General features: G+C 46.0%; 1 protein-coding gene and 1 pseudogene across 5 annotated transcripts in view; one reads left to right on the plus strand and one right to left on the minus strand.

Annotated features, from left to right (window-relative positions):
* LOC144158373 (uncharacterized) overlaps positions 1-20,669 on the plus strand; it is a 641,189-nt gene that overhangs the window by 555,460 nt on the left and 65,060 nt on the right. The gene's annotated exons all lie outside the window — the stretch shown is intronic.
* Positions 17,242-20,592, minus strand: LOC144157696 (uncharacterized; annotated as a pseudogene).

The raw sequence follows: 20,669 nt of genomic DNA on the forward strand, positions 1-20,669 counted from the left end.
CCCGAACCCGAACGACCGCTTTTTCTCAGTCGTTTATTCCTCGTACGTCATTAGAATGGAATCGCCTTCCCTCTCCTACAGCAACCATAGTAAATCACGCGCTTTTCAAAAATGCCATAGTCAACATTGTGTAATTCTTGCTTGTTGTGTACAGTTATGCTTGCTTGCTGCGTTTCTTTTTGTTTTGCCTAATTTTGTATAAGATGTTTGTTTGATATGTATTTCTCTCGCTGATTTTTTTTCGTTATTCTTATGAATGTACCCACTCCCCTCTATAATGCCATTGGCCCTGAGGGTATTACTAATAAATAATAAATAAATAAATAAACTTCGCGGCTAGATTCTCTCATTTCCGTCGTCGTCATCGCTGTGTACGAACCTCTTCTATGCCTGAACCTGTAGGCACAGTTTTGCCGTTTATTTTGTTTTGAGTGCGCGCGGAGTTCGAGCGATGAGCTCCATACTTCCCTTTCAACGGGACCACTCGACTACAAACGTTTATTGCTTCAAAAACGCCCTACCAGCCCGAGCGCGCACTTGCGAGCAGGCACCCATGCCTGCTTTTTTGTGGCACCAGACCGGAAATAGGCCCCTCCACGTTGCGGAGAAAAGGAGAAAACTACACGGCATGTGATATATCGAAGGCCGCCGAAGAGAACGCCGCGAGCCGCCCCCCTCTCCGGGAGAGAGCGCGCAGCTTTCGTCGCCTTCTCCGCGCTCGAGTTGAGAGGGAACGATTATGCGCGATTTCTCATCGCGCGTAGTTTCGTTAATTGTGAACGGATTTTCATAATTCTTGCGGGAGGAGATTTCTGGGACAATAGACTTTATCCCAAAATACAGCACTAGTAGTCGATGGCAAGTGTTGCAGGGTCCCTTTAGGCGCGCATCGCAGGCATGGAATGGGCGAGACCTCTCTGTGTTTGCACGTGCAAGAGTGTGTAACGTCTTCCTTGCCACAAAGCTCCTTTATGTGCTTCAAGTGCTTCACTGTGCGCGAGCAAAAGTTCAGGCCCTACATAGAGTTTTTGCAACATTTGTGTGGGGCTCTCAATGGGAACCTATGCGCAGGGACAACTTGTTTCTTCCTTTAAAGGCAGGGGGTGTTGGGCTCATGCATTTGTTTGTGCACCAACTTGTGTCTCGTTTTTTCTTCTACAAATTGGTTGATCACCCACTTTTACTAACTGTACTTCAGCAGTGCATAAGTTTCCATTTTCCTTTTTTGCTTGTATGTACGGGCGAAGTCAATACGAAGCCTCCATGGGGATTTCTCAAAGAGGTCGTGGAGTCATTTAACTTTCTTACCGCGCGGTTTTCCTTGGAATATCTGTTCAGCATGTCAAGGAAAACTATGACGAACACTCTTATTGAAAGTCTATTCCCGATGCCTGTTTATCACCAGCCTTACTTAGGCCACCAGAAAAGCAATGTTTTAAAACACGTAATGAGCATGTGTATCCCGCCAAATGCAAAAACATTTTTCTTCAAGCTTCATTCTTCCACACTCCCAGTTAAGACAAGGCTGCGCGAAAAAGGAATGTATATTCCTTGGTCGGACAATTGTCGCCTCTGTAATCAACCAGAGACAATTGATCATTGTTTTGTGTTGTGCCGGGACGCTGTGTTCTTCTGGGACGTTTTGCAGCGGACACTAAAAAAGGACATTGACATCATCCTGTGCACCTTTCGCTTCCTGCCATTTGAAGATGTTATTCGGGTGCCATACGACGTTTTCGTTCTCCTAGGATTGTTTAGCTTGAGGAAGTGCCGCATGACTGATCGGCATGCGGAACCCCCTAGGCCGACCAAGTGCATTTTTCGGGAACAGGCGGCGTTGGTGCGGAGCGTTAATGCTGCGCAGAGTGATCCACCAGAGTGGCTGCCTCTTTTGGATGTGTGTGTTTGCTTGCCTGAGTTTTGATCTTTGTTCGACTGATGCCCTTGCCCTTTGCTATCTGTTAAGGTTCATATTGTGTGTTAAGTTTCTTGTCTGTTGAAGTTTTCTAAAATTTCCATGCATTAAAGAACAAAAAAGTAAAATTTACACGTAGTAAAGCCTAAACGAGGGGAACATAAAATGATGCACACTCATGCCCAAACCAATAATTGTTCTGCGTGCCTCATTTTTTTTATTACAGAAGTTTTCTATCCATTATAAGGAACTTTATTTTTTTTGTTGTTGCTGCACTCTCGCTGTAACAAAGTTATTTGCAAACATCATTGTAGCATAGAATTAGTTGTTTTCGAAAGTTGGAATCGGAGAGCTTCGCTCTCTTGATGCCGAATACGTCACGTCCTCTGCTAAAGAGAGGTTCAGCTAATATAATCCCCGTATTCCGCTGTATGAAGATCTTCTTTATCTTGGGGAACTTCGACAGCTCGCTCAGACGTGTTCCTGGATTGTTTACCCACTGTTGCACCTCGGTGAATGATGGAGAGGCTTGCGGCAGCTAGAAGAATTCGTTATCTTCGTCCCTTCCGTCAACAGTTGCCGGATTTGCACTGGAAGATGCTTCCAGCGCTCGGCGCTCTTCCTCGAGAAGGTGAAATGTTGCCGCTCTCCGCTCTTCTACCATCCAGGAGAGCTTGAACTTGGGATGGACTGCCGCTGCCAGGGCAAGACTGGTATCCTCCAGGACTTGAGAAAACCTCTGTTGACGGAGGTTACAGGAACAATGTACGGTACTGATGTGGAGGTTTAACTTCGAGGTACAAGTTATATAAAAACACAGGCTATCTTTGGTAGAGAAGAACTTGTTGTTGGGCGAGTTGGTGCATCTTGGTGAATAAACACGGGCTTTGCGCGAAAAAGACACCACACACAGGACGGACGGGACGAGCGCAAACTCTCAACTAAACTTTATTGAACAGATCACACAAGTATAAGTGCACTATTATCTGGTCACACATGCGCATTCCTACAAAAAATCCAATCTTTACAGGCAGCTCTATCACAACGCTACAGACACATGTCAAGATACCTAATCTCTGTTTTATGAAGAAACACCGATGTGCCACTCATGCATCCTTCTCCCTTCTTTCTTATATGGTGAGCCTCTAAAACATCCTGTCCCTTCGTGTTGCTGTACCTGCGCAGAACCTTAACTTCTTTTAACAGTGGTTCACACTCCCCATTCACACTCCCTTTGGTACGCACGCTTGTGCGTCCCTGCGGGATCACGTGATGAGATGGAACAATATTTCGCTCACCGCTTCGTGACCGCCTTCTGAAGGGCGCTAGCAAGGGGTTTGCTTTAGCGGCGGGAGGCACCGCTGGTAGCACAGCAGAGAGTGAAGCGTTGGCTGTAAGACGCCCATGTACATGTATTGTTCTCCTTGCAAGATGTCCAGCGCTGTCGTCACAGCGTACATCGCCTATAAAAAATAAAGAAATACAATAAACGCACTGCTTAATCATGAAGAAATAATAGAAATACACCTTGCAGTATTCGTCAATGAAACAGTATTCCTCTTGCTGCAATCGTGGCAACGAAAGTGCGTCGAATGTAGCGTCCACCCTCCCTTTCGGGACTTCATTGATAAACTTCAGAGCATTGAAAAGAGAATTCCATCGTGTTGCGGTTGGCACTGGGAGCTGTCTTCCCCACTGGGAGCTGTCTGGGCCCCCTAGCGCCACTGTCGCCAGGGGATCGTATATCAAGAAGCCATCTCCCGCTCCCGGGGCAAGTGCATTCGTTGACCTGTTGACGTCTCTCGCTTCGTGCACGACAATGTCGTTATTAAAGATGCGATGGTTGCGGTCTCCTACATACTGTCGACACGCGGTAAACATTACATCGGTCAAACCAAAGGATGTATCAATAAGCGCTTAGAACTTGCCTTTTGGATAAAGAACGGAACCAGGTCATTTTGGCCCTTGAAATTGGAGCTTATCGGATAAATCCGAATTGTCGAAAATTTTACCCGCAAATGTTTACCGGATTTTTCCGGATAAAACCGAGAACGCGGAGCCCTAGATATGAATACTTGTTAGATCAATGCACCCTGAGAAGGGTTGATGGGTGTCATGACCTACGGATTTTTGTCAGTTCAACGTTTTCATGTGCCCATTGAAAAGCTTGTTAAAAAGGCATACAGTCAGTTAGGAGTAATATCAAGCATCACACGTCCTTTCCATAATGTGTCGTGCCTCAAACGTTTGTTTTTGTCCTTGGTCATTCCGAAACTTCCTTTGGGGTCTATCCTATGGAAAAACTTGTATGCAAGCCAGGCTGCGAAGATTGAAGATGTTCGACGACGTTTTGTTAGAATTGTTTATGATAGGCATTTTGATTGGAGAGCGTATTACTACTATAATATCATTTTGGATAAATTGCACTTGGTAACACTGTCCAAGAGAAGGAAGGATGCAGATTTTATATTTCTGTTTAACTATTTGCATCGTGTGACTGAGTGAGAGAGTTTGACGTGTGGGTACCTTATAAGCTATTTCGAGAATTAAATGTGTTGGGAACAAAGTTTGTTCTCCTATGCAACGACTGTTTCATTTGTATAATGATGTGAGGTCAATTATGATGATGGTTTAAGTTTAATGGCGCAAGGCCGACATGGGCAAAGAGCGCCAAATACAAAGTTATTTGATAAGGAGGGAAATCGGATAAAGTCAGTTAAATACTATGAGCACGTCTGGTGTAAAGGGCCAGGGTGAAGAACGTGAGTGGTTAAAAGATAAATACGGTGGCTGGTGTATAGGACCAGGGGTAAAACTATGGGTGATAAGAGATGAGTTGTAAGAAATGAACTTCAGATAGGAACCTTAAGGTTCGCTGAACAGAGAACATGGCATCATCTCCTAAGAAGTATGACGGGTGTGGTGGAATATGTCGTGTGTGTAGTTGTGGGAAGTGTTTTCGTCGTGTAATGTCGAGTGCCTTACATTGTATGAGGATGTGGATCACGGATAGCGCCTCTCCGCACCTGCTGCACAGAGGTCTTGGAGACCCCGTGAGAAGGTGCGAGTGCGTTGCATGAGTGTGCCCTATCCGTAATCTAGCCAAGGCGACTTCAGTGTATCTATTACGTGTGTCGGTAGTGTATGGTCCCAAGTGTGGTTTTATTACGTGTAACTTGTTGTCTGTTTGTTCACTCCAGTGTGTTTGCCATGTTTTGCGAAGTTGTTGTCTGATGTGTGGTTTCACGTCGGTGTAGGGTAATGTGGTTATGTCTACTGTATTCGAGAGTGTAGCAGCAGCAGCCATTCGGTCCGCTGCTTCGTTCCCGGCTATACCACTGTGGCCAGGGACCCAGGAAAGAACCAGTTCAAATTTGCGTACATACACCGACATAATACCCTTGACTATTAGATTTACAACGTGATTTTTTGAAGACTTTGTTGACGACAACGCCCGCACGACACTGAGGGAGTCTGTATATATAATGGATTGTGGGATGTGACTTTGAAGGATATGATTAACAACAAGAAGTACACCATAAGCCTCTGCCGTAAAGATACTGGTATTACTGTTAAGAGTTCTAGTGACATTAAGGCCGGGCCCATGCGCCGCGCAGGACACAGAGGTGGCAGTTTTAGAGGCGTCCGTATAAAATTCAGAAAATTGATACTTCTGCTGCAAATACAAGAAGTGCTGCAGAATTGCACATGTGGGAGCTCGGTTTTTATCTACATGTGTGAAGGATGTGTCGCATGATACAGGGCGGAGATGCCATGGTGCTATAAAATCTGTTTGAGAACTTTGTATGGTGTCTAAAAAGGAGACAGAAAGCTCTGATGCTTCCTCTCTAACTCTGTAAGAGAAGGGCGCAGAGAACGATGGTCGGTTTAATAGTAGTGCAGTCTGAGACGTATCATAAAAAGCCGATTTAAAAGGATGGTGTGGCATAGATAAAATTTTAAAAGCAAAAAGAAGATCTGTGTATGCTCGCTGACGTTGTAGGTTCCACTTATTACACTCCACATAGAGGCTTTCGACCGAGCTAGTCCGGAAGGCGCCACATGCCAACCGGAGCCCCAGATGAAGCACTGTGTCCAGCATTTTGAGGGATGTCTTACTTGCTGACCCATAAACAACGCTTCCATAGTCTAATCGTGAACCTATCAGGCTGGTAAAAACACGTAAAAGAAGTTGTTTGTCAGCCCCATATGAAGAGTGGGAGAGAACCTTGAGTATATTCATGGCCTTTAAGCATTTATGTTTAAGTTGTTTTATGTGTGGAATGAACGAGAGCTTTTTGTCAAGAACTACACCTAAAAACTTGTGTTCATTTCTGACTGGAATTGAGACACCATTGAGTTTGATGTCTGGATCCGGCCGAATGCCGCGCCTTTTCGAAAACAAAACACAAGTACACTTCACTGGATTAAAATTAAAACCGTTGCTATCTGCCCAGCCAGCTAGCTTGTTAACACCAAGCTGGACTTGGCGCCCGCAGATAGACAGGTTACAAGACTTAAAGGATAATTGCACGCCGTCTACATAGATTGAGCAGGAAATGGTTGGTGGCAGAGCCTTCCGAAGAGAGTTCATTTTTACAATAAAAAGGGTGCAACTTAAAATTCCACCTTGCGGCACGCCGTTTTCCTGCACATGAACCCTAGAAAGTGCAGTTTCAACTCGCACGCGAAACGTTCTTTCAGACAGGTAACTGGCAAGCGTGTTCATCATGTTACCCGACATGCCAAAGGACTTCAAGTCGCTAAGGATGCCGTACCGCCAATCAGTATGGTACGCCTTTTCAAGATCAAAGAAGACCGTCATGCAGTACTGCTTGTGGAAGAAAGCATCTTTGATATAAGACTCTAACGCAACGAGTTGATCGTTGGTAGATCGCCCCGCCCTGAAGCCCGCCTGGCAGTTCTCGAGAAGACCATTGTACTCTAAGAAGTACACAAGTCTCCTGTTTATCATCTTCTCGAAGAGCTTACACAGGCAGCTTGTCAGGGCAATGGGGCGATAACTGGCAGGAGAGGAAGGGTCCTTCCCTTCCTTTAGGACAGCCACTACTATGGCCTCCCTCCAAGAGCGAGGAATGTGCCCCGAAAGCCATATTTTATTGTATAGGTGTAAGAGTGTTTCAAGAGTGTCTGGGTGTAGGTGTTGTATCATGGTGTATGTGATTTTGTCTTATTTATATTTATTTATTTGCATACCTACTTCGCCCGTTGGGCATTATAGTAGGGGGGACAAATAATCGATATAAACTACAACATTGCACACTCTTTGAAAGGTTGAAGAAAGAAAAAAAAACAATTGTAAGAAAACATACAAGGTTTGCGTTAGTAAGCCACACACTGCAGACCGTAAGTACAATACTAATCACACATGTGGTACATTCTGAGGGAGCACATGAGACAGCAATAAAAACAAATATCGGCCAGGTAACAAGATACATTCATTTACACAGCACGCTGGCTAACATTGCAAAGCATAAATATCGGCCAGGTAACAAGATACATTCATTTACACAGCACGCTGGCTAACAATGCAAAGCATAAATATCAAAGAAAGTTTCAAGTGGCGAGTACATTTTTATCCATAAATATATTCTTGAAGGGCAGTGGGGAACGTCACATCTGAAGCAACTTCGATTAGTTCAGGAGGCAGCAGGTTCCAATCGCGTATTGTACGGGGAAAAAAGGAGTTTTGGTATGTGGTTGTGCGCGCGCACATTTCTTTTATCTTGAGTAAGTGGTCGCGGCGCCCGGATATGTATGTTGGTGATTGTAGATAAGTCTCTTTGTTTAGTGGTGTGCGATTGAAGACGGCATCTCGAAGGAAAGAGAGGCGGGAAACAACACGGCGCAGTGAAAGATCTTCCAAACATATGTGCCGTTTTATTTCTGTGACACTGCTTTGAAATGAGTAAATGCCGGTTATGAATCGGGCTGCGCGTTTCTGTATCCTTTCTAAGCTATTGACAAGAATTTGTGTGTGCGGGTCCCACACAACGGCCGCGTATTCCAGAATCGGGCGAACGTTGCTTAGGTAAAGTGTTCTCTTGACATCTATTGGCGCGTGCTTAAAGTTCCGTTTAATGAAATTTAGTACTCGTCCTGCTTTTAAAGTGATGCTTTGAACGTGACGATTCCATGTCAGATCGGCGGAAAACGTGACACCTAGGTATTTTGCTTCGCTTGTTTCTGATAATGGGGAGCCGTTCAAGCAGTACTGTGTACCGATTGGTTGACGCTTGCGCGTGAAGCAAATATGCTTGCATTTTGAGATGTTCAGGGACATAAGCCACCTGTCACACCATGAAGAAATTTTATTTAGGTCTGTCTGTAATGCTACTCGGTCAGAGTCGTTATTAATTTCTCTGTAAAGGACACAATCGTCTGCGTACAGCCGGATTTGCGAAGTGATTCCTGTGCCAATGTCATTTATATATATAAGAAATAAAAGTGGACCTAAGACGGAACCCTGCGGAACGCCAGAAGATACGCATGCATATTCTGATTCTGCGCCATTAATTACCACTCTTTGTAAACGTCCTGTCAAATAGTTTTTGAGCCAAAAAAGGATGTTATCTGGTAAACCAAGAAGTGAAAGCTTATGGAGTAAGAGAACATGGGACAATTTGTCAAACGCTTTCTGGAAATCTAATAGTATGCAGTCTGTTCGTAAACCTTTATCAAATGATGTAAATATGTCATGGGTAAATTCCACTAACTGAGTTACGCCTGAATGACCAGCTCTAAACCCGTGTTGGTACGGAACAAAGAAACTGTTGTTTTGAAGGTGGGTAAAGATGTTAGTGTAAATTATGTGCTCCAGGGTTTTGCAGCACACAGATGTTAAAGATATGGGTCTGTAGTTCATGACACTGTCTCGGGGCCCACTTTTATGAATTGGAACAATGTCGCCCATCTTCCAGTCTTCAGGTAATTCTGAGGTTTCAAGAGATTTGTGATACAGTACTTCTAAATACTCTGAGATGGCATGTGCGCCGGATTTCAAAACAAGATTTTTATCCTATCTGGACCTGGTGCCGAGTGTGGTTTTAATTTTTGGAGAAGGTTGACTATTCCAGAGTAGTGAATAGCAATATCCGGCATATCATCAAGTGCGTTGCTCAAGAAGACTGGAAGATGTTGAGGTACTAGCGTGGAATACACTGAGACAAAGTAATCATTAAAACAGCTTGATTTATCTCTATCATTGGTAACAGCTGCACTATTGTGGATTAACGGAGGGATACCAACATCATCTTTGCTGTTAGATTTCACCAGTTTCCAGAGTTCCTTTAGATTTTCTTTAATTCTAGAACCAAGAGAGTCAAAATACCGCTTTTTTCCTTCTGTGATTTTGACCTTGATTTCGGAACCAAGCTGTCGAAGCTTAGAAATTTGCAGTGGATCGGGATTTTTTCTATACCGTTTGAATATACGATTCCTCTTATTAAGTAGAACCTTAATGGGTTTATCAAACCAAGGTTTATTTTTTCGGTGTTTCGCAGAAAGAAGCTTAGAGGGGATATGCAAGTCAATGAGCTTTAAAAGTTGCTCTTTAAACAGCAGCCATAACTCAGAGACAGATACAGTGCTGCTTTGTTCTGAGAAACTATCGAAGCTTGACTCAAGCGCTTCAGAAATACGAGAGTAATTTCCACTATCAAAGAAATAAACTTTCCTGGGTTTCAGAGGCGGTATGTACGGTTTGGAAGCAACGAGACGGGCAACCACTGCATCATGGTCGCTTATTCCGGGAACTATGGAAACAGATTGAAGCAACGAAGGAGAGTTTGATATCAGAAGATCTAAGGTGGAAGCGGCATTGCTATGACGCCGTGTTGGTTCCTCCACGAATTGATAAAGACCATGTGTTGCAAAAAGATCGTAAAAAGCCAACGACAGGGATGAGCGCGAAGGAAGTACTGGAAGTTTGTTAATCCACTGCGCATCCGGCATATTAAAGTCACCACCGACGAGAAAGTAATCAGTTGAAACCGTAAGTAGTATTTGAGAGAGGGTATTAAAGGTATGGCTGCTGTTGTCATTAGGCGGACGGTAAAATGCTCCAACTGTAAGCTGTTTGTTTTGTTCGAGAACAACTTTACACCAAACAGATTCACAGCTGTTAGCCTCAAAGTTGACTACGAAACTTGGCAAGCTGTGCTTGACCAGAACAAAAACGCCCCCACCGTGCGTATTCCGGTCTTTGCGATAGGCCACATATTCCGCAGGAAATACTTCAGAGCTGGAAATCGATTCATCCAGCCAAGATTCAGACCCGATAACAATGTCAGGTCCAAAAGATGATACGAGCCCTGTTAACTCATCGGTTTTGTTCTTAACGCTTCGGCAATTGATAAGCATAATGTTTAGAAGTGAAGGACGGCATGGCTCATCCTTAATAAGGCTGCATCGAGGAACGCTGACGGCATCGCTAACTGCAGTAACAGGGATTGCTCGACTCCGTTTCAAGTTCACTTTTTTTGCAGCACGACAACATCCGTATCAGCGTCGTAAAGGAAGTCTCGTACGTCCATACGAAGCTTATCATGCCTTAATTTATAGGAGGAAGAGCGAGCCTTTGCAAATTGGGTAAGTTTCCTGCGGGCTAAGCGCACTGAACGAGAGAAGTCTTCCCTGATGGAAATGTCACTGGACTTCAGCTTCGGACCCGCCCCCAACACCGCATCTTTATCTTTGAATCTAACAAAGCGAACTATTATGGGGCGGTTTTTATCTTCACTGTAAGAGCCCAGTCTATGCGCTCGATCAATATTCAGTGGGTCAAGCGATACACCTAGCTTAGTAGAGCAGAACGCAACAACTGTTTCTTCGACTTGTTTCCAGGTTTCGGACGGGTTATCCTCAAAACCAAAAAAGAGAAGGTTGTTCCTTCGTAGCCTATTTTCGGAATCATCCGTGTAAGCTTTCAAAGCAGCTATTTCTGCAGACGGGGCTTTGGAATCGGTCGAAGAGTTACTGGACTGCGAGCGAGCTTGTTCTAGAAGATTGACACGTTCAGTCAAGCTCTTCACTTTTTCGTCAGTGGCGAATTGTCTAGTCCGTATGTCCGCTAAATCCGACAAAATTCTTTCTTGACCTGACGCGAGCCTGGTGAGCATCTGCATGACAGCAGAGATATCTCCGGCGTCGATCGGCGTACTAGATTCCTGAATGCTATCAGGGCCTGGGTTCGACTCCACGTCGCCTGATAGGGCTAGCAGCAATTGTGACAATGCAACATGGCACACCGCGGACGTACAACGGTTAACAAACCAAAATAGCCAGTCTCTGGTGTCACTGCGGCACAACCAGTTAAAGTCGTGGGGGCACGACACCGCCACAAGAAAACGATTGCCGCTCCTAAATTCTTTAGTAAGTTTGCAGTCACCAACCTGCAATGTCAGGAGCGGCGTCAACATACTGCGGGTTGCGGCGTCGTGCCCCGGACTTTTGGCGGCTCTCCGGAGTTTAAGTAGGCCCGTGGAATCCGCTGTCGTCACGGAGCTCGGAAGCCAAGAGGGGCTGGTCAGCGGAGGCAGGTGCACGGGTGGAGGAGGCGAGGTGCTGCGTTTCCGAGCGTCGGCAGGCAACCGCACGGAAGGGAGGCGCTCGGCAGGGGCGAGCACGAACGGGGCAGGTTGGAGTGCGGGCATGCCCGCGGGCAGCCAGCACGCCAGGACCTGGAATGTCAGGAGCGGCGTCAACATACTGCGGGTTGCAGCGTCGTGCCCCGGACTTTTGGCGGCTCTCCGGAGTTTAAGTAGGCCCGTGGAATCCGCTGTCGTCACGGAGCTCGGAAGCCAAGAGGGGCTGGTCAGCGGAGGCAGGTGCACGAGTGGAGGAGGCGAGGTGCTGCGTTTCCGAGCGTCGGCAGGCAACCGCACGGAAGGGAGGCGCTCGGCAGGGGCGAGCACGAACGGGGCAGGTTGGAGTGCGGGCATGCCCGCGGGCAGCCAGCACGCCAGGACCTGGAATGTCAGGAGCGGCGTCAACATACTGCGGGTTGCGGCGTCGTGCACCTGGAGCTGACGTCTTACATGTGCTCAGAGCAACCTTCAGCTCATGAATTGAAAAACAAGAATTGTAAGAAGTGTGCGACTTGTTGATATCACGCAGGGACTTCTTTTCCAAAGATGTTTTGTGTTTTATGAAAGTGTTTGTGTAGTGTGCTGAACTGGACACGTGTTCGAAGTGTTGTGCAAGTGTGTTAGCCTGGTCTTCCAGTGTGTCCCCTGTTGTACTAACCAGGGGCAGGCTGTGTGTCTGTTGACCTTTTAGTTTTTGTATTCGTGTCCAGACTTTGTGTGTATCAGTGTACGAATTGATGGAAGTGAGGAAGGTGCGCCAACTCTCCCTTTTCGCCTCACGACGCACTCGCTTCCCAAAAGCCTTTGCCCGTTTAAAAGAAATGAGGTTGTCTGACGTGGGGTACCGGCGAAGGACACCCCACGCCTTGTTCTGGGCCTCTCGCGCCTGCCTGCAGTCCTCGTTCCACCAGGGCCTCCTTGGGGTGCGGGACCCACTGGAGGCCTGGGGAATGGACTTTTTAGAACAACCTGGGGAATGGACTGATTCAGAACAACTTTAGTCTTCTAAGTCCAAGGTCCATTCTCTAGAGGTTAGTGACTGCTCGTCAAAGTTGCTTGTAGCTGAGTTATGTCTTCTGTATGCCTCATAAAAATTTATTAGGCAGAGATTAGGGTAAAAATGAGTTAAAATCAACGCCCTATGAATTTAGGAATGTCAGTTTGTTGCTTACTTTTCGTGTTGCTTTAAGCCGAAAGTCGGCAAAGCGGAGCCAGTCACCAAATTTTTGACCCACTACCGACTGTGGCCAGGGTCAGACCCACAGCAGCTGGAGGAATGGGGCTCAATAAGTAATCGGTGCATAGCAACCTATAAGTGGAACTAGTAATAAAATCCAATCAAAGTAAGTGGTAGCGTGAATCTTCTACACTGACCAAATACTGTAGAACTGATTCATTGCTTTTGGCCCTTTTCTTCTTTTTTTTCAGTAGAACTTTAAATACCGAACGGCTACCTCAATTTAAACGTCATAATCATTATCATCAGCTCACTCAGGTCCACTGCAGGACGAAATCCTTTCCCATTGACCGCTAACCACTCCTGTCCTTCGCTGCTCGAGTCCACAGTTTATACCTGAATATCTTTATCTCACCCCTTTACCTGATTAAAGGCCTGCCCTTTGTCTACATCCATCTCTTAGTATCCACTCTGTAACCATAATTTTCCACCGGTGGTCGGTTCGTCTCACTACATGGCCAGTGCAAGTTTATTTCTTTTTCCTGATTTGAGCTGTGATATCGCGAACTCTAGTTTTTTCTCTGATCAAGATAGCTAGCTTCCTGTCCCTGGGTGTTCTTGCTAACATTATTCGTTCCATGGCCCATTGAGTCGATTTAAGTTTGCTTGCGAGTTGTTTTGTAAGGCTCCAAGTTTCAGCTGCGTATGTCTTAACCGGCAGTATGCACTGGTTGTAGGTTTTAGGGGCGAAGTGCACTAGGGGCTAAGACTGTGGGCGTCTCCTGCCGTCGTTGTTTCATCTAGTCACGGCACTAACACACTGGGACACTCGTTTTTCAATGCCTTGCGCTAGCACGTAATGCATACTAAAGTGTACAATGCACAGAACTTGTTCAAAATAAAATAACCTGATTTAAATATTTTTGGCACGCTCTCTGTCCGCTCCAGCAATCGCCAAGCGCAAGGAGAAGATGACAATCGGGTTATAATTTGTGCTATACTCAAGTAACCGCCGGCTCTCGAGGATAGGACTGATGGGGTCAAGTTATTGGTCGAAGCAAGAAAAGGCATACTTACCTGTTCCCGGGGACTTGTTAATCACCGAGGATGAGCCCCAGGGCAATGCGCGAGAATTGCACTGCACTCGCCTTGACCCCTGCGACTACCACAAACTTAGGAACATAGGGCATGCAAACTGGCTAAATCCGGTTCATCTCAAGACAGAGCGCCGCCGCCTCAGCAAGCCCAGGATTGCTCCTCCCACCAAGGCTTCTCCGCTGCCCAATCTGTGCGCGAGGTGCGCCGATTGAGAGATAAAAGAGACAAGAGAGATTCAAGATAGGCAAGAGTGGCAAAATCTCTCTGCATACTTGCACACTACATGCTTGGATCTTCCCAGGTTTCACATTCGCGGAGGTTGCTGCAGTTTGTGCCGGGTGAAACCACGCTGTTTGTTCTAGGTTATATTGCATTTGGTTGTTGATTAGGCACTATATGAGTTTACATATCCTCGGTGTTACTGCGATCGGTCACACATTTTTGTTTGGCGCGAGTCTTTACCTGGTTTGGGGATGAGGTGAATTATCGTAAGCTACAGATTATCGGCTACTTGGCCTTGCTCCCAGGAGGAGTTGGTCAGTTTGAGAAGCACCTCATGTACCGAAGCAGGAAGATTACGGAGGTCTTGCCCCGTAACCCCGTTCTAGCCAGGGGCTTAGCGAGGTTTGCCTTGTCCCAGAGACACCTGGAGCTCGCCCATGCTGACAGGTTCGTCAAGCGACTCTTGTGGGTTGGGGACTGAGAGGCCGGGGAGACGGGACAGTTGTGCCTTATCGCACATGGCGTGGGGGAAGAACGTGTGTATACTCTCGTCCTCAACATCGTAGCTACATGTCTGTAACATAAACTCGTCAACAATATGAACTATTGAAATTGTCTTGCCCGCCAAGCTTTGAAAAATGCTCCACAGATGGCCGACACCTTTCTCTTGACCCAAGCGATGACAGAGATTGTGCCATTTCTTTATCTGAAGCGTTCATTGGTACGGAACTACTACTTTATAATGTTTCTTTAGACGTATCAGATCCCGGTGCCGTTTTCCGTCTACAAAGAAAGATATTTGACTCGTTATTGCTGGTACCGTTGCCCGGTCCGCCATCATCGTTATCGAGATGCAGGACCAGCGACTGCTCTCGACGACGGCGCGCGCTCGACTAATACCCTCCCGCGCCACGCGGCCGCTAGACGAGCGCCCTCACGCGTCGGAATGCGGAGCGCCCGCTACGCGAGCGAGAGCTCTCCCGCCCGAAGTGGACAGGAGTCGCCCAACCCGAACATCCCGAACCCGAACGACCGCTTTTTCTCAGTCGTTTATTCCTCGTACGTCATTAGAATGGAATCGCCTTCCCTCTCCTACAGCAACCATAGTAAATCACGCGCTTTTCAAAAATGCCATAGTCAACATTGCGTAATTCTTGCTTGTTGTGTACAGTTATGCTTGCTTGCTGCGTTTCTTTTTGTTTTGCCTAATTTTGATAAGATGTTTGTTTGATATGTATTTCTCTCGCTGATTTTTTTTCGTTATTCTTATGAATGTACCCACTCCCCTCTATAATGCCATTGGCCCTGAGGGTATTACTAATAAATAATAAATAAATAAATAAACTTCGCGGCTAGATTCTCTCATTTCCGTCGTCGTCATCGCTGTGTACGAACCTCTTCTCTTCCTGAACCTGTAGGCACAGTTTTGCCGTTTATTTTGTTTTGAGTGCGCGCGGAGTTCGAGCGATGAGCTCCATACTTCCCTTTCAACGGGACCACTCGACTACAAACGTTTATTGCTTCAAAAACGCCCTACCAGCCCGAGCGCGCACTTGCGAGCAGGCACCCATGCCTGCTTTTTTGTGGCACCAGACCGGAAATAGGCCCCTCCACGTTGCGGAGAAAAGGAGAAAACTACCCGGCATGTGATATATCGAAGGCCGCCGAAGAGAACGCCGCGAGCCGCCCCCCTCTCCGGGAGAGAGCGCGCAGCTTTCGTCGCCTTGTCCGCGCTCGAGTTGAGAGGGAACGATTATGCGCGATTTCTCATCGCGCGTAGTTTCGTTAATTGTGAATGGATTTTCATAATTCTTGCGGGAGGAGATTTCTGGGACAATAGACTTTATCCCAAAATACAGCACTAGTAGTCGATGGCAAGTGTTGCAGGGTCCCTTTAGGCGCGCATCGCAGGCATGGAATGGGCGAGACCTCTCTTTGTTTGCACGTGCAAGAGTGTGTAACGTCTTCCTTGCCACAAAGCTCCTTTATGTGCTTCAAGTGCTTCACTGTGCGCGAGCAAAAGTTCAGGCCCTACATAGAGTTTTTGCAACATTTGTGTGGGGCTCTCAATGGGAACCTATGCGCAGGGACAACTTGTTTCTTCCTTTAAAGGCAGGGGGTGTTGGGCTCATGCATTTGTTTGTGCACCAACTTGTGTCTCGTTTTTTCTTCTACAGATTGGTTGATCACCCACTTTTACTAACTGTACTTCAGCAGTGCATAAGTTTCCATTTTCCTTTTTTGCTTGTATGTACGGGCGAAGTCAATACGAAGCCTCCATGGGGATTTCTCAAAGAGGTCGTGGAGTCATTTAACTTTCTTACCGCGCGGTTTTCCTTGGAATATCTGTTCAGCATGTCAAGGAAAACTATGACGAACACTCTTATTGAAAGTCTATTCCCGATGCCTGTTTATCACCAGCCTTACTTAGGCCACCAGAAAAGCAATGTTTTAAAACACGTAATGAGCATGTGTATCCCCCCAAATGCAAAAACATTTTTCTTCAAGCTTCATTCTTCCACACTCCCAGTTAAGACAAGGCTGCGCGAAAAAGGAATGTCTATTCCTTGGTCGGACAATTGTCGCCTCTGTAATCAACCAGAGACAATTGATCATTGTTTTGTGTTGTGCCGGGACGCTGTGTTCTTCTGGGACGTTTTGCAGCGGACACTAAAAAAGGACATTGACATCATCCTGTACACCTTTCGCTTCCTGCCATTTGAAGATGTTATTCGGGTGCCATATGACGTTTTCGTTCTCCTAGGATTGTTTAGCTTGAGGAAGTGCCGCATGACTGATCGGCATGCGGAACCCCCTAGGCCGACCAAGTGCATTTTTCGGGAACAGGCGGCGTTGGTGCGGAGCGTTAATGCTGCGCAGAGTGATCCACCAGAGTGGTTGCCTCTTTTGGATGTGTGTGTTTGCTTGCCTGAGTTTTGATCTTTGTTCGACTGATGCCCTTGCCCTTTGCTATCTGTTAAGGTTCATATTGTGTGTTAAGTTTCTTGTCTGTTGAAGTTTTCTAAAATTTCCATGCATTAAAGAACAAAAAAGTAAAATTTACCTGTAGTAAAGCCTAAACGAGGGGAACCTAAAATGATGCACACTCATGCCCAAACCAATAATTGTTCTGCGTGCCTCATTTTTTTTATTACAGAAGTTTTCTATCCATTATAAGGAACTTTATTTTTTTTTGTTGCTGCACTCTCGCTGTAACAAAGTTATTTGCAAACATCATTGTAGCATAGAATTAGTTGTTTTCGAAAGTTGGAATCAGAGAGCTTCGCTCTCTTGATGCCGAATACGTCACGTCCTCTGCTAAAGAGAGGTTCAGCTAATATAATCCCCGTATTCCGCTGTATGAAGATCTTCTTTATCTTGGGGAACTTCGACAGCTCGCTCAGACGTGTTCCTGGATTGTTTACCCACTGTTGCACCTCGGTGAATGATGGAGAGGCTTGCGGCAGCTAGAAGAATTCGTTATCTTCGTCCCTTCCGTCAACAGTTGCCGGATTTGCACTGGAAGATGCTTCCAGCGCTCGGCGCTCTTCCTCGAGAAGGTGAAATGTTGCCGCTCTCCGCTCTTCTACCATCCAGGAGAGCTTGAACTTGGGATGGACTGCCGCTGCCAGGGCAAGACTGGTATCCTCCAGGACTTGAGAAAACCTCTGTTGACGGAGGTTACAGGAACAATGTACGGTACTGATGTGGAGGTTTAACTTCGAGGTACAAGTTATATAAAAACACAGGCTATCTTTGGTAGAGAAGAACTTGTTGTTGGGCGAGTTGGTGCATCTTGGTGAATAAACACGGGCTTTGCGCGAAAAAGACACCACACACAGGACGGACGGGACGAGCGCAAACTCTCAACTAAACTTTATTGAACAGATCACACAAGTATAAGTGCACTATTATCTGGTCACACATGCGCATTCCTACAAAAAATCCAATCTTTACAGGCAGCTCTATCACAACGCTACAGACACATGTCAAGATACCTAATCTCTGTTTTATGAAGAAACACCGATGTGCCACTCATGCATCCTTCTCCCTTCTTTCTTATATGGTGAGCCTCTAAAACATCCTGTCCCTTCGTGTTGCTGTACCTGCGCAGAACCTTAACTTCTTTTAACAGTGGTTCACACTCCCCATTCACACTCCCTTTGGTACGCACGCTTGTGCGTCCCTGCGGGATCACGTGATGAGATGGAACAATATTTCGCTCACCGCTTCGTGACCGCCTTCTGAAGGGCGCTAGCAAGGGGTTTGCTTTAGCGGCGGGAGGCACCGCTGGTAGCACAGCAGAGAGTGAAGCGTTGGCTGTAAGACGCCCATGTACATGTATTGTTCTCCTTGCAAGATGTCCAGCGCTGTCGTCACAGCGTACATCGCCTATAAAAAATAAAGAAATACAATAAACGCACTGCTTAATCATGAAGAAATAATAGAAATACACCTTGCAGTATTCGTCAATGAAACAGTATTCCTCTTGCTGCAATCGTGGCAACGAAAGTGCGTCGAATGTAGCGTCCACCCTCCCTTTCGGGACTTCATTGATAAACTTCAGAGCATTGAAAAGAGAATTCCATCGTGTTGCGGTTGGCACTGGGAGCTGTCTTCCCCACTGGGAGCTGTCTGGGCCCCCTAGCGCCACTGTCGCCAGGGGATCGTATATCAAGAAGCCATCTCCCGCTCCCGGGGCAAGTGCATTCGTTGACCTGTTGACGTCTCTCGCTTCGTGCACGACAATGTCGTTATTAAAGATGCGATGGTTGCGGTCTCCTACATACTGTCGACACGCGGTAAACATTACATCGGTCAAACCAAAGGATGTATCAATAAGCGCTTAGAACTTGCCTTTTGGATAAAGAACGGAACCAGGTCATTTTGGCCCTTGAAATTGGAGCTTATCGGATAAATCCGAATTGTCGAAAATTTTACCCGCAAATGTTTACCGGATTTTTCCGGATAAAACCGAGAACGCGGAGCCCTAGATATGAATACTTGTTAGATCAATGCACCCTGAGAAGGGTTGATGGGTGTCATGACCTACGGATTTTTGTCAGTTCAACGTTTTCATGTGCCCATTGAAAAGCTTGTTAAAAAGGCATACAGTCAGTTAGGAGTAATATCAAGCATCACACGTCCTTTCCATAATGTGTCGTGCCTCAAACGTTTGTTTTTGTCCTTGGTCATTCCGAAACTTCCTTTGGGGTCTATCCTATGGAAAAACTTGTATGCAAGCCAGGCTGCGAAGATTGAAGATGTTCGACGACGTTTTGTTAGAATTGTTTATGATAGGCATTTTGATTGGAGAGCGTATTACTACTATAATATCATTTTGGATAAATTGCACTTGGTAACACTGTCCAAGAGAAGGAAGGATGCAGATTTTATATTTCTGTTTAACTATTTGCATCGTGTGACTGAGTGAGAGAGTTTGACGTGTGGGTACCTTATAAGCTATTTCGAGAATTAAATGTGTTGGGAACAAAGTTTGTTCTCCTATGCAACGACTGTTTCATTTGTATAATGATGTGAGGTCAATTATGATGATGGTTTAAGTTTAATGGCGCAAGGCCGACATGGGCAAAGAGCGCCAAATACAAAGTTATTTGATAAGGAGGGAAATCGGATAAAGTCAGTTAAATACTATGAGCACGTCTGGTGTAAAGGGCCAGGGTGAAGAACGTGAGTGGTTAAAAGATAAATACGGTGGCTGGTGTATAGGACCAGGGGTAAAACTATGGGTGATAAGAGATGAGTTGTAAGAAATGAACTTCAGATAGGAACCTTAAGGTTCGCTGAACAGAGAACATGGCATCATCTCCTAAGAAGTATGACGGGTGTGGTGGAATATGTCGTGTGTGTAGTTGTGGGAAGTGTTTTCGTCGTGTAATGTCGAGTGCCTTACATTGTATGAGGATGTGGATCACGGATAGCGCCTCTCCGCACCTGCTGCACAGAGGTCTTGGAGACCCCGTGAGAAGGTGCGAGTGCGTTGCATGAGTGTGCCCTATCCGTAATCTAGCCAAGGCGACTTCAGTGTATCTATTACGTGTGTCGGTAGTGTATGGTCCCAAGTGTGGTTTTATTACGTGTAACTTGTTGTCTGTTTGTTCACTCCAGTGTGTTTGCCATGTTTTGCGAAGTTGTTGTCTGATGTGTGGTTTCACGTCGGTGTAGGGTAATGTGGTTATGTCTACTGTATTCGAGAGTGTAGCAGCAGCAGCCATTCGGTCCGCTGCTTCGTTCCCGGCTATACCACTGTGGCCAGGGACCCAGGAAAGAACCAGTTCAAATTTGCGTACATACACCGACATAATACCCTTGACTATTAGATTTACAACGTGATTTTTTGAAGACTTTGTTGACGACAACGCCCGCACGACACTGAGGGAGTCTGTATATATAATGGATTGTGGGATGTGACTTTGAAGGATATGATTAACAACAAGAAGTACACCATAAGCCTCTGCCGTAAAGATACTGGTATTACTGTTAAGAGTTCTAGTGACATTAAGGCCGGGCCCATGCGCCGCGCAGGACACAGAGGTGGCAGTTTTAGAGGCGTCCGTATAAAATTCAGAAAATTGATACTTCTGCTGCAAATACAAGAAGTGCTGCAGAATTGCACATGTGGGAGCTC

The sequence above is a fragment of the Haemaphysalis longicornis genome, unplaced genomic scaffold, assembly GCF_048455015.1.
Source record: "Haemaphysalis longicornis isolate Haplotype H1 unplaced genomic scaffold, Haemaphysalis longicornis Haplotype H1 scaffold_10, whole genome shotgun sequence".
NCBI classification, from domain to species: Eukaryota; Metazoa; Arthropoda; class Arachnida; order Ixodida; family Ixodidae; genus Haemaphysalis; species Haemaphysalis longicornis.